The sequence below is a fragment of the Drosophila hydei genome, unplaced genomic scaffold (genome assembly GCF_003285905.1).
Source record: "Drosophila hydei strain 15085-1641.00,03,60 unplaced genomic scaffold, DhydRS2 tig00008128-arrow-arrow-pilon, whole genome shotgun sequence".
Classification (NCBI taxonomy): domain Eukaryota; kingdom Metazoa; phylum Arthropoda; class Insecta; order Diptera; family Drosophilidae; genus Drosophila; species Drosophila hydei.
Genome location: NW_022045838.1, coordinates 315,051 through 328,438, shown reverse-complemented (window position 1 = coordinate 328,438; position 13,388 = coordinate 315,051). Strand labels below are relative to the sequence as shown.

General features: G+C 37.6%; 1 protein-coding gene across 1 annotated transcript in view; it reads left to right on the top strand.

Annotated features, from left to right (window-relative positions):
• LOC111604503 (connectin) overlaps positions 1-13,388 on the top strand; it is a 160,351-nt gene that overhangs the window by 34,709 nt on the left and 112,254 nt on the right. The window lies entirely within an intron of this gene.

Genomic DNA, 13,388 nt, shown 5'->3' with positions numbered 1-13,388 from the left:
GATGCGAAGCTACTTGCTGCTGTGTTTGCCTTTTGCCGCCTGCAGTTGCAATTGATTTTACAAATTGCAAATACATTTGCTAAACAAAGCAAATAGAGCACAAAATTGCTGTCTACCATTAAAAGCCTGGCATCAAAAAGATTTTTAATAAATATTTTTGATATATAAATGTGTTTGTATGTGTACAAAGTGTACAAAGCCCATATTTAAATTAATTGAAATTCCAAATTTCGCTTATATTCAAGTCGTCTCCAAAAAGCTTTATACAAATTGACGGCTTTACCAGATATTTTGTAGCTTATCATGAATGCCTTTTCAACACAATTCTTGGTCATCTGTTTTTTTTTTGTTAATTAGCCAGCTTACAAGCTGTCCAATATTCGTGTGGGAGTGGCACTAATTTTTGTATACCAATAACTAAAAGAAGGGCAAATTTCAGATTGCTTTTGCTTTGTAATGTAAATGGTACGCAAATGTTGGCCAAAGAAAATATGAAATAAAGTCATCCCTAGGCTAAGAGACTCGAACATCCACTCAGACTTACTTTGAGAGCTGATACGCATGCAACGCAAGGGGTTATGCAAAGTCAAGCAACCTGAAAAAGACACATTTGTGATGCAAATTTGTAAGAGACGCTCGAAACAGTTTGAGAGAGGAAGAGAGAGGGGGTGAGAGAGAGAGAGAGTGTGGCTGGCACCCATTGGTTGGTTTTCTATGGCAACGTGTAAATCAGGCTAAGTACGTGGCCTTTTTGGCCTTTTGGCTGCCACGCTGCAGTGCTTTATAGTTGCGTCCTTGCAGCCCAAGCCGAAGCCAAAGCCAAAACCAAAACAAAAAAATATGCAACAATTTTTGCCTTCGCACCGGAGTGTTTGCCCAACTTTGCAAACGGGTTTTTAATATGTGCCTTGGCAAGCAGCAGCAGGTGAATCGCAGTCAAAGCTTGTTTGCATGGCGCAAACATTTTGGCCGACATATGCTCAGCGAATCGCTTTGCTAGCCATGGAATAATTACATATGCATGACATGACAGACAGTCAAAGCCAAAGTGTGGGCGTTGCCAATATCCAGTGAATAACTCGATATACATATATATACCTATATATACCTATATATATATATATATGTATATCGGGAGCACTAGTGAATATTGTGTATACGCCCAGCCTGTCTCACTAAAGCGTTTACTGTCTGTTCGCATCGCGTCGTGTGAGTGGCGGAAGGGAGTCGAAGCCAGCCAATTGTTGTTTTAAATTAATTAATTTCGTTTTCATTAGCAGCAACAGCTAAAGACAACAACAATAGCAAAACAACATCAACAGCATCAGCGCAAATAATAATAAAAGTAAAGCTTTTGTTTTTAATTTTATATTTTCATTTGCCATTATTTTTACGCCATTCGGCAATTTGGCGGCGTTGTTCCATTTAAAGCGATTTTCGCGCCGCTAATTATTATTTAAATTTTTGATATGCAACGGACCGACAAATGGGATTATTTTAATAAATAAATGCATGCAGGAAAATCAAGAAGTTAGCAATGCGCGCATAAAAAACATTGCGCCCAATTAACGGCTTACAATGGCGCCCAATATTTATGCAATATAGCGAGCGGTGTCGCTAACATATTGCAGGCAGCTTGCAACCGGCTCATTGATAAATTAATATATATATGAATATATATGTATCTATGCACTTATATAGGTATATTATAAATATATATTCAATTGCTCTTATTGCAAAATTGATTCTTATTTTAAGTTCTCGAATATATATATGGTTTATGTATTTTCAGGTAGTTAGCTCACAAATGTATTTAATTTCAAGAAATTAATTGATATTTTTGATAATGATATATTTTTACACTTTTTTTAAGCATCTCTTACAAAAACCGAAAATAGTAATAAAATTAATTTAAATATATATATATTTAAACAGAATTGCTAAATATCTCTATCAAGAAATTTAATTCTTTTTCAAGGCTATTCCCAAATATTCTCTACCCACAATTTACATGCTCTTATATCACTGAGCAGCTGTACAATACTAGTTTTTAGTGTATATTTGCTTCGGCTTCGAGCAACTGTCATGCAAAAAATGCCAATTTTTTTGTGCTGTACCCAGTCAATTGCAATTATTTTTTATCTCTTTTCCAATTGGCGTTGTCAGCCTGGGCATTGTTTATAAACTCATTTCGCATTGTAATCCGCCCAATTGGCAAAAGGCCCTTTGCCCCGACAGCTCGTGCCCCTTAACCGCCTGCTTGCTAGCATTACAATGTAATTACAGTAAATGCAACTTTGTCTGCGTGGCACACTGCATGGGAAATTGCAACCAAAAATGCGCCAAGTTGCACAGAGAGCGAGAACGAGCGGGCATAAAGGGAGCTGCTGCGTAGGCGAAAATGTGCGCGGAGCGTTGATTTTTAAAGCGTTGGCCCAAACAACAAAGTGAAATTTTAATGCAAACTAATGCAAAATCTTTCGATATAAAACACAAAAAGCAACAGCATCAGCAGCAGCAGCAGCAACACAACAGGCTGGCAGGCAGGCCGACAAGGGGGCATCAACAAAATAAATTGAAAAGCAAAATGCAAAGTGCGCGCTCCACGCCTTGCCACGCCCCTGCGACTCTCGCCTCTGCTGGCATCCTGTTCGCTGGCAACGCACCCCCGCACGTCCTTGGCGCAGCAAGACAAATGAGTCTGCATCAATCTTAATTAATTATTTAAACGCAGCGGGCATGGAATGGCTGCCGCGGCATTAAAGTAGTGTCTACGGCCAACTCTTGGCTCTTGGCTCTGACTCCGTCTCTGACTCTGGCTCTGACTTCGGCTCTTGGCTCTGACTTGGTGGCCGCAGCCTTCTGCTGTTGCCTTTTCCATTCGGTGCTGTGCTTTTGTGTGTGTTGCGCGTAATTAAAACGAAAGCCTTTTGATATTTAAATTATTTTTCATAAATTGCATTGCAACAGCTAAGACAACAAGCAACAACACAGCAACAAGCGCCAGCGACAGCGCAAGCAACAGGAAGCACTCAAGCTAGATCGAATGTCATGTACACTAACTGAACGGAGAGCTAATTCTAATTGCATGAATAAGAAATAATCTTAGTATTAATTTTCAAGAAAAGCTTCAATTTATTTTTCTATTTTTTATTTATTGCTTTCTGTTTTACAAATAATGTCTCATGGCTATGTTTAGTTGCAGCAGGAAGTAGAGATAATTGGTGTATAAAGATACATTTTTATATACTACAGATACTTTTATATCTTAAGCCAGTTTGAGCGTTTGCTTTTTATAAAGACATGTTTTTCCACTTTTTAATTAAAAGACTTCACAGTATTTTTTGGTTTATGATTTCATTTATTTATACTTTCCATAGATACATTTCTATCTTCAGCTCGTTTGGGTGTTACTTCCACAATGTATTTCATTTCCACACTACGTTTCGTTCAATTCGTTAAATTTTTTATATTAGCTTCCATTACTTAGATACATATGTATATTGCGTTTCGTGTTTGGCCACTCTGTGCAAACTAACTATTGATACATATTTATAACTCATAGATACAATTAAACTTATCGTACGCATTTTCTATACCTCTCCTCATTCCTAAAGTCTATATAATAATTTGAAAAACTTTTCTTAAACCGTCTTTGACTGAACACATTTCACTGTACCTCAGCTACATTTGTAACTGAATCATGTTTAAGGCACCCTTGAAGCACGTATGCTCCACAGATGAAGGGTACATAAAGCCATGTTAAGTTGAGTGCTGGCACTCGCTGTGTTTGCTTGCCTCATTTTAATTCAGCTGTTGGGTCTCAGCACAAACATTAGTTTAATTTGCTGTGGCTTGCGTTTAAATTAACTCTCACTTGCAGTCAAACTGAGGTCAGAGCCGCAAACACACTCAACTGTGTATGTGTGTGTGTAACCAAGTGTCAATCAGGGCCACGAAAAACCCCTACGCCGAAAAGCTCAAGCCTCAACCTAAGTTAAACTGTCACAAAAATGCATGACATAAAAGGGAAGTGGACCCACACACTGTTCACTGTTTCTTTGCTGCCTGGCGCTTGGTAATTATGATTAATCTCGTTTAAATTAAATGGCTTAATTGTGTGGCGCGCGTCTTGTCATTAAGTGATTTTTATCAGCTTCGTCTTTGTCTAGCTAGTTTCGTGACTACCTGCTCCTTTCATGTCATATCTGAGCCAATCTCGTTTACAGTTTATCCGTTTTCGGCTGTCAAGCTGCAACAGTTGCTTTCTTTTCGACTTAAACTAAGACAAAATGACATTTGCGGCGATTAAATGCATGCTTTTAACGCTTAATCCTTTAAACACTGGTCAACAAAATGGGCGGTTGGCACGAAAAACTGGTCTAACTGCTGATGCACTGTTGTTCTTTTGATACCCTGTAATTAAGTTAAAAGTTGATTGTGAGATTGAGGTGAAAGTAAATGAAGCTGATAAAAAAATACATTTTTAAGCGAATTTATTTCACGTCCTTTTGTATACCAAAGGCAGAAAAAGCCTTAATTTTGCTTAATTTTTAGCATAGTACAGGATTTAAAACAAGAGAGACGCGAAAAATTAAAAAGAAATAAATAAATTTTGTTTCTATTTATTTATTTTTTTTTTTTAATTAAAGAAGGTTAAGTATTAGCCAATTATAAACATTTAAATTACATATATATACGACCTTGACTATTGACAAACAAATACAGAAGTTATTCAGAAATATAATTAGCACTTCTGCATTTCTTTCTATATTTTATGTCAATATTAAGTATTTGCTTTAAACATTGTCATCTTTCTTGTGAGTAACTTTATTAATATGTGAAGAAATATAATAGATGGCAACTGAGAAGCGAGAAGCATCTGGTAGTTCAGCTCTTTTCTTGATTGATTTCTACACTTTCGGTTAGCTACACGAGGTATTTACTAGTCCAACCAGTTCTGCACTCAGCTGGTTCACTTGGCGCTTTGTTTTAGTTGCTATTGCCGGCACGACTAAAGCCGCATGAAGCGCATGCAAGCACGACGAATAAGTAAATCCGATTTGCCAGTGTTCGCGTTTTACACTAAAAAGTGCACTGTCATTGCCTCGACTGCTGGCTGGAGGTGGCTGGTGTAGCTGGTTGGTGCGGCTAGTGAAATGAAGCCATTAGCATGGCAAATATTATTTTATCAAAATTAAAATGCAAAAGTTTGCGGTGCGTCACGTAGTCGTCGCTGCTTGCCAAAAATCTGTTGCATATTTTCAGAGGCGGCGGGTGCGGTTGCAGCCACAACTGCTCTTTGGCCTGTTAATAGAGCAATTTGCTTATGCATACATTAAATGTGTCACGCCGCCTCGTTTTTATGCGCTTAATTTAATGCAATTGTGACAGACTGCCAACAACAACAACAATAACCAACAACAAAAAAAAGGGAAAGAAATAACAAAAAATAAAAATAATAAACAAAATGGAAATCGTTGTGGGTGCCAAAAAATAAATTTAATACTTTATGCGAAGTGCAAACACTCTGCTCCATTGCTATTGGAATACATAATATCAATATTTATGATTGCATTAATTAACTCTAAGCTGCAAATGTGACTTGCTCAGAGCCTAATCGGTTGCTAGCTGTCCACTCAGCGCATTATGTTCATAACGAATTGTTCGCTAGCGTCTAGACCCATTGATGATGTTGTCTGAGCAGCTACCATTCACACACACACACACACACACACACACACACACAATTTATGACGCGTCGCAAATCTGCTGGAAATACCTCGTAATTGCAAAATGCGATGACATTGGGTCTGGGTGGCACTTGGCTTGGGAGTTGGCCCAACCAAAGTGGATAATATGTGGATATTTTTGGTCACGTTTGAATTTATTTGATTGCTAGCACTTTTAGCACATTGTGTTGTAGCTGACGTTTTATTTAATGCCCTGCCAACAGCAGCAGCGACAACAAGGACATAGAACTACAGCGCCAACTGTGGCCAGTTGCCAGTTGCCAGTTGCCAGTTGAATGTGGCACAGGCGGAGTGGAAGTTGCTGGGATATGGGCATAGCGAGTGCATGGAAATTGCTCAGGAAACGTACAATTTATTTGAGTTCATTTCTTTTTGCCACCATTTTTGGGCGAAACGCCCACAATTGATGTTGATGTTGCCTACTTTCGATTTTGGCATGTCGCGACGCTCACGTTTCACAATTGTCCGTGTCCATGTCCGTGTCCGTGTGTTTTGTTTGCCTTGGCTGCCATTTGACGGTCGTCGTCCCCGGCATAATTTGAACAGCTCCAAAAACAAAAAAAAATAGAAAATACCATAGCTGAAAAACAAAGAAAAAAGTAGAGAAAACAACAGAATAGTAAAACACGCAGACAAACACAAGTTTGCCAAGTTATCAGCCAGACAGCCAACGATCCACCTGGCAGAACCAATGGCGGACCCAAAGGCAACGGCAACGGCCACGGCAATGGCAAAGGGAAACCCAAAGCTAAAGCCAAACAAGCCATTTGATGTTTTCATTTGGTTGGCCCCATCAACTTTGTGGTCGTCCCCCCATTGCTGCCAAAGACCCTTTTGTTTTTACCAAATGGCTGCCAAAAGATCCAAAACAAGGGGGTGCAGCACACCGAAGCATAGATGCTCTTTGTAAATAGAAAATAGTTGCTATTCGCACACTAAGCTCTTCATATTTCGAAAGGTAGTTAAGCGGATTAACTTAAAAGCAAATAATTGCTATCTAGACTCAAGCAACAAGAATTTAATGAAACTTTTAAGTTAAGGTGAGCATTTTGAAATCAAGAATTATTTATTATCAATTCCAAACATTTTTGAATTGAAATTTTAATTTGAATTTGAAAGTCATGAAAATACACAAGAATACGTAATTTGATTATTTCTTGCTTGAAGAAATAAACTGCTCTTAATTTTAATACATTTTAACTTGACTTGCTAAGCAAGAAAATATTTATCATATCTTTTAAATTAAATAATTCTTAAAAAAAGTATTTTTACACTTGTTTACAACTGTATTTGTAGCTAAAAAGTTAAAAAGTTTTTGATTATAAAAAACTCTTAGGGAAAACTTTAATTAAATATCAAGAGCCTTGGAATTCTAATATAAATAATATAAAATAAAATAAAATAAGTATACACTTATAAATTATATAATCATCTAATGCTTTTTTATGACTCTTGATCTATTGTTGAGTTTTTTATAAAAAAAAAATATATATAATTTAATTTCTCTGAATATTAAATGATATTGCCTTGATACTTGTTTCTCTAAATAATTAATTTAGCTTTACTAAATAATTTATATTGCTCTTTAAGCTCTTAAAGTAATAATATTTGTAAAGCGGATATATATATATATTTATAGTTATATATATATATATATATTTATAGTTATATATATATATATTTATAGTTATATATATATATATATATATTTGATTGTAAACTTCAACTTAATTTTTAATTAAAAATGTATTATATACATAAAACAAAATCTAAAAAGCTAAGCTTTAATTTTCTTTAAGTTTTCGAATTGAATTTAACTCTTAATTTCTTCACTTTAGTCAATCTTTGTTGTATTCTTTAGCCATTTATATATAACTTAAACTCTTAAAATGTCTTTTAAGTTTGTGCCAGTTTCTCAAAAGTTCTATAAAAATCACATCAACTCTTAATAGTCCAGTGTATGCTAGGCAGATATAATAAGGTTTGTTAATAATTTCCGACTGGTCTGAGTCTGAGTCGCTAGATCCCACTCTCACAAAGTTCTTTCACTTCGGCTCATATCTTTGGGACTCCATTCGTGACAAAAGCAAATAAATTGCAGCGTTATTTGCATAAAAATGCGACGAGCCGTAGTGCGAGTGGCAATGAAATTTAAATATTTATGCTATACGCTTAATATTATTAGAGTTGCTCAAAACTTTGTTTTCGGGGTGGCACTTTTCGAACAGAAATTTTTGGCTGACGGCAGTTTACGCTACATGCCCGAAAGAAACTTATATTAAAACATATTTCACGGATTTTTGTGTTGTGCGTGACGGGACTTTGTCTTTGTTGTTGCCATTGTTGTTTTGGCTGGTTTTTGACAATGGCGCATTCGGAGCATGAAACGAGCATAAAAATACCAAGAAATTGAGTCATAATTTGGCTGTGAGGATGTTGCAAATGCAACTTTAAAACCAAAATTGAGTGCGACGTGTCCTATTAATGAGCAGCAGTTGGAGCTGGAAGCGAAAGCAGTAGCAGCAGCAGCCCCAGCAGCATGCACTGAAAACGAAAGCAAAAAATGGCACGCAACTGGGACAGACACACACTTCACTACTTTACACTACACACAGGACATACAGAAAGAGAGAGAGTGGGGAGGGAGAGAGATAGAGTGTAACAACAACTAAGCGCATAAAAGTCAAAGCGTCAAAGCAATGAATCACTAAGCAACCCACTAGCCAGGCAGCCAGTCAGGCAGTGGGGCAAACGTTGCGGTGCCCCACTTGGCCCCAGCAAACAAATTCAACTTGAAGTGAACTCGACTTCGAGTTGACTTTTGACCGTCAAACAAGCGCTGAAACTCCGGCGGAAAAGTGGAAAGTGAGCAAAGTGCATGCAAGCGAAAGTCGAGCTGCAAGACGCCAACTGACCTCCAGTTTGATACCTAAGACCCCATCGACCCTGCCGCCAAAACGAAGCGCGTCGTTTTAGTTTAGTTTTAGCAAAAGTTACGAAAAGTATTTTTCAGCGAAAACTGGAAACTGATAGCAGCCAGTTAATAAATGGACTCGATGCTCCACAGAAGCCAGCTAAAAGAGAGGCGTGGCGCACACACACGAAAAATGAAATGGAATCTGTGGACTGTCGATGATTGCCTTGGGTTTGATTGAAGGCTAGTTACAGTGAACGCATGAAAGATGTTTGCATTCTGATGAAGCTAGAGAGAAAACGAAAGAGAAAAATGAAAAAAGCAACGAAATTGAAGATGGATTCGTGTGCTACGAATTGAAATCTTGTCTCATGTGTTTGGCAACATTTTCATCAATTAATTTTTGGGTTGCTAATTGCCAAGAGTTTCAGCAGCTGGGCAACTTAAAGGATATTGAAGCTTGCAATAAAGAAGACTTTAATCCAATTTGCGGCATTTAGTCGTATGTCTTGGCAGCCGAATATGGAATAGAGAAAACTATAGTAGGCGCTGCTAGTTTAATTGATTGACAAAGGGGAATTGAATTTAAAATGTTTATAATGTGCTGCTTATGCTTATAATTATATTTATGCGTTTGTCTTTCTATCTGTCTCGACAGCTACAAGACACATGTAAGTCATCCTTTAATGCTTGTAGATCGAGAACGTTCGACTATAGTTACACACCTATGCTGACGCTGCTACACGATTATTGATACCATATTCGTGCTAGCTTTTCACGTCTATCACTGTGCTAAATAGTTCCATCAATATAAGCTGCGATTCTAATTATATTTGAGGTAATTTAATATAGATAATGTGTGTGCGTTTAACTAATTGCCTAACTGAAATTACCAAACGCAACAATCATAATTATTTGCCTAAATAATGAAAATGTGAATTGAAATTGAAGCCGTATTAACAATTTGCCTCTCACATTTCTGCGGTTGCCTTTTCGCGCTACTTTGTGGTTGAGCTTCTATTGCTGTTTGGTTTCCATGAGCAACCACTGGGGATAGATGGCTGGTGTTTAATTAATTAAAAAATAAAGTGCTCATGTGTAATTATGTCTATGACAATTAATTCTGATCACATGAAATATGCACGTTATAGAAATATTATAATAAACAACAAAGGTTTTTTTACGCTACTGAAAAATTGACTGTTAATGTACCTCGTCATCGAGTTACGCAGCGCTGATGTTGGCTGTTGCTCTTTATTTTTTCTTCTACCATATTTCCGACTAGATTTCATAATTAACAGGAAAATAAATAGCTATTAAATGGTTTAAATAACTGCGAGTAATTGCAAAAAATAAAGTAAACAGAGGCAAAAAAAAAAGACTACAAAAAACTAGAGTTGAACGTGGAGTTGGAACGAATAGCAAATATTCTGTATGCAGACAAAGGCATTCAAACTTGTTTGCAGCAAATCTACCTTTTCATTCACTGCATTAAAGGGTATCAAAAAGGGCAAACGTTTAGGCAAAGGCAAATTTTATAAATGCTAAAAAAAAGGTTTGCTGCTGCAGCTCAACTTTGAGAACGGGCAAACCATTCAGAGTCACATTCATACACACACACACACACACACTCTGACACACACACACACATACTTAGGAGCACATAATTGCAAGCCGCAAAAGTCGCTTACACAACATAAAAATGCTTTTAAAATGTCAAAGCGCGTAAAAGAAAGCCTAACGTGCGACAGAGACAGCCTGTTCAGTTGCGGGGAGCGAACGTCCTTAGCGAACGTCAGGCAAAGGATTGATGGCAGCGCTTAAATAAGCCAGGCTTGAGGGCAAAAGTTCACATTGCGTATACGCCGCATGGGCTTTGTTTGTGTGGCGCAGCACAGTCAGCGCCTAATCAAAAATGCTTTGCGTGCCGTTTGAAGTTGCATACAACATAGTCCAATAAATGAACACGCACACGCACACGCACACTGACATCTTGTACGGGTCGCCTTTGAACTGCGCATGCATATCAAGTATACGCCACTTTGACTGCGTTTTATTTGCGTTTTAATAATGGTAAACGTTACAGCTGCAGAGCTCACAACACACAATGGTTTAACAACTCCATTGATGAGCCGCTCTTCACAAAAAAGTTTTCCGCCTGTTTATGACTGAACGGAGTGGAAGAGTAAAGATTTTCTTGCATACGCTTAACAGTTGGCTACGTCGCGACGTACTTTACGACGAGCTGTCAGAAGCAACGCGCAAAAAATTATTTATACAATGTGAACGCTGAGCTGCTGACATAGCTGCCATCAACTCATCAAGCCATTATTTTACCCCTGTCCTGACCCTATTCCCATTGCCCAAGCGTCTCGTCGTGAATAATTTGGGTCACTTGGCGGCAGTTAGTCAGTCAGCTGCATTGTTGCTGCTGCTGGTGTTGCTACTGCTTCTGGTGCTTCTGCTGCTGTGGCTGCGGCTGTTGCTGCTGGCGCTGCGGTCGCGTTTTTCATTGTCGGCATGCGGCAATGGCATTTTTCAAGAGTATCAACCTCCCGGTCTCCGCCCAGCCTTAAACGCCTTTAAAGCCCAAAGACGACATAATTAATTAAGCAACTCGGCCTGACTGATGTCCTAGCGCCCGCAGCCTTGCGCTCGCATTGTTATGCGTGCCGCGAAAGGGTCGCACATTTAGCCAGGCGCCTTCTCAAAAATATACGAACGGTCAGTGTCGCAGGCGCTGCACTGAGAGAAATTCTAGTTATATGTTTTAAGATATTACGCCTATAAGAATTTAAGTGAAACTCAATAAAAGTTATTTCGAAACTTTATAATAAAAGAAATCAAATTTGTTGCTTTTTATTTTACCTTAAATAAAAAATCTTTAAGTTCGAAACTTGAACTCACCTTTGACTAAGAAAAAGTATAATATTTTTGATTAGAGACCTTAAAATATCCTTCTTGAGGAATAGCTCTTTTTTGGCCTAAGTATAGAAACTACTTAATATTATATTATTAAGCACCATAGATATTTAGAGAGTATAAGTATTTACCTGATATTTATAAGTTGTCTTTAAATAAAATCACTCATGTACTCTTTCTCACAGTGTCAACTGACCTCTAGCCAGCGACTCGCGTAGCTCATTTACAGTCGTAACTCCATAGCACAAAAATTTATGCTGCCCAACTGGCCAAAAACTGGAGGCGGCTTATGGCCCTCCATACAAAAGTTTCAGAGCTGCGAGTGTGTAATAATTTAATAAAACGCTCTAACAGCAGCACTGGATGTAAATGTGAAAAGTTTTCAAATGTTTGCCCAGCCAGCAGCCAAAAATAAAAAATAAAACGATGAAGAAGAAGAGCTGAATGCAGCTACGAAAAAAAAAACAAACGTCCAGCCCGGAAGTGCTTCCAGCGCTAGCTGTGATTGCCAACATGTTGTTGCTCTTCATTTCTATACACATGAGTGTGTGAGTGCGTGCGTGTGTAAGTGTTACTCTTGTTGTGTGTTAATTTTTAAAAACTGCCCAACAGCCAAAAACTGCAAAAAACTTTCCACTGCAAATGAAATAACACAAAAGCCATTGCTGTGATTACTTTCCTTGCGCCGCCTGCTCCGCCCAGCCATTGAGAGCGCTGCAAAGCTGGCGAGCTGAATAGCGCCCAATTTTGAAGCTGGCAGCGATGCTACAAAAATAACTGCACATGAACTGTTGCAATTTTAATGCATTTCCCGGCTACTTAGCTTTTATGCTGTGGGTGCAATGAACTCGAACTCCGGGTCCAACTCGAGCTCGATCTGGCACTCGCACTTGAATCCCCTTAACAACTGCTCAGCAATTTAACATCTCACAATGTTTGCAACTTTTTAGCGACGCAGAGTTGTTATTATGTTTGTATTATATGGCGTAATTTGTTTTGTACAGCTTTCAAATTTAATAAGTTATAGAAAAACTTGAATGGTGAAGCAATTCTAAAGTAAAATTGGACAACTCTGAAACGTGCCTCAACAACATTTCCAAATAATTTAACATCAAATGTTATTTGATTTAAAATAGAGATTTTAAGAAAGTGCATAAGCTATATTTCCTAACTGCAGCTCTTTCACTTGGATAAAAAGAAAATATTCCTTCATTAAAATACATGCAAAAGTAGCAAAAAGTTAATTTTCTAAGTTTCTTACTTTAAGCCTTTCCAATTTTAAGCACAAACCCATTAGGCTTTCATGCTCGATTCCTTTGCTCGACTTTTCTTTCTGTAATTTTCTTACTTTTTAAATATTTGGTGCTTAATTAATTTTGAGCCAAACTTTAAGCATTTTCATCTACAATTCCTTTTGTCAGCTACAATTTACTGCTAGTAAAATATATGTGTCGAAGAGAAAGGTCAGTTCAGACAAGTCCTATCTAATTTGAAGCAAAACATATTTCATTTTCAAGCTGCTTCAAGGTTCATTCTCTCCCTCTCTGTGCCTTCCTTCTTCTCCTCAATTGGCTATTGTAATCCAACTGAATATCTCCCGTCTCTCTTCTTTACTTTGCTCTTTTATACTTTGATTATTTCTTCATAATTCTCTAATTTAAATCAAACTTAAGTCGTTTTGTTGCTCGTTTTACGTTTATTACTCGCAATTTGCTTATTACGAAGATATTTCGCAGTCACTGTAATAATTTTATTTGCACTTTACATTGGCATATTTAACACATTCCGGAAATGTGTGT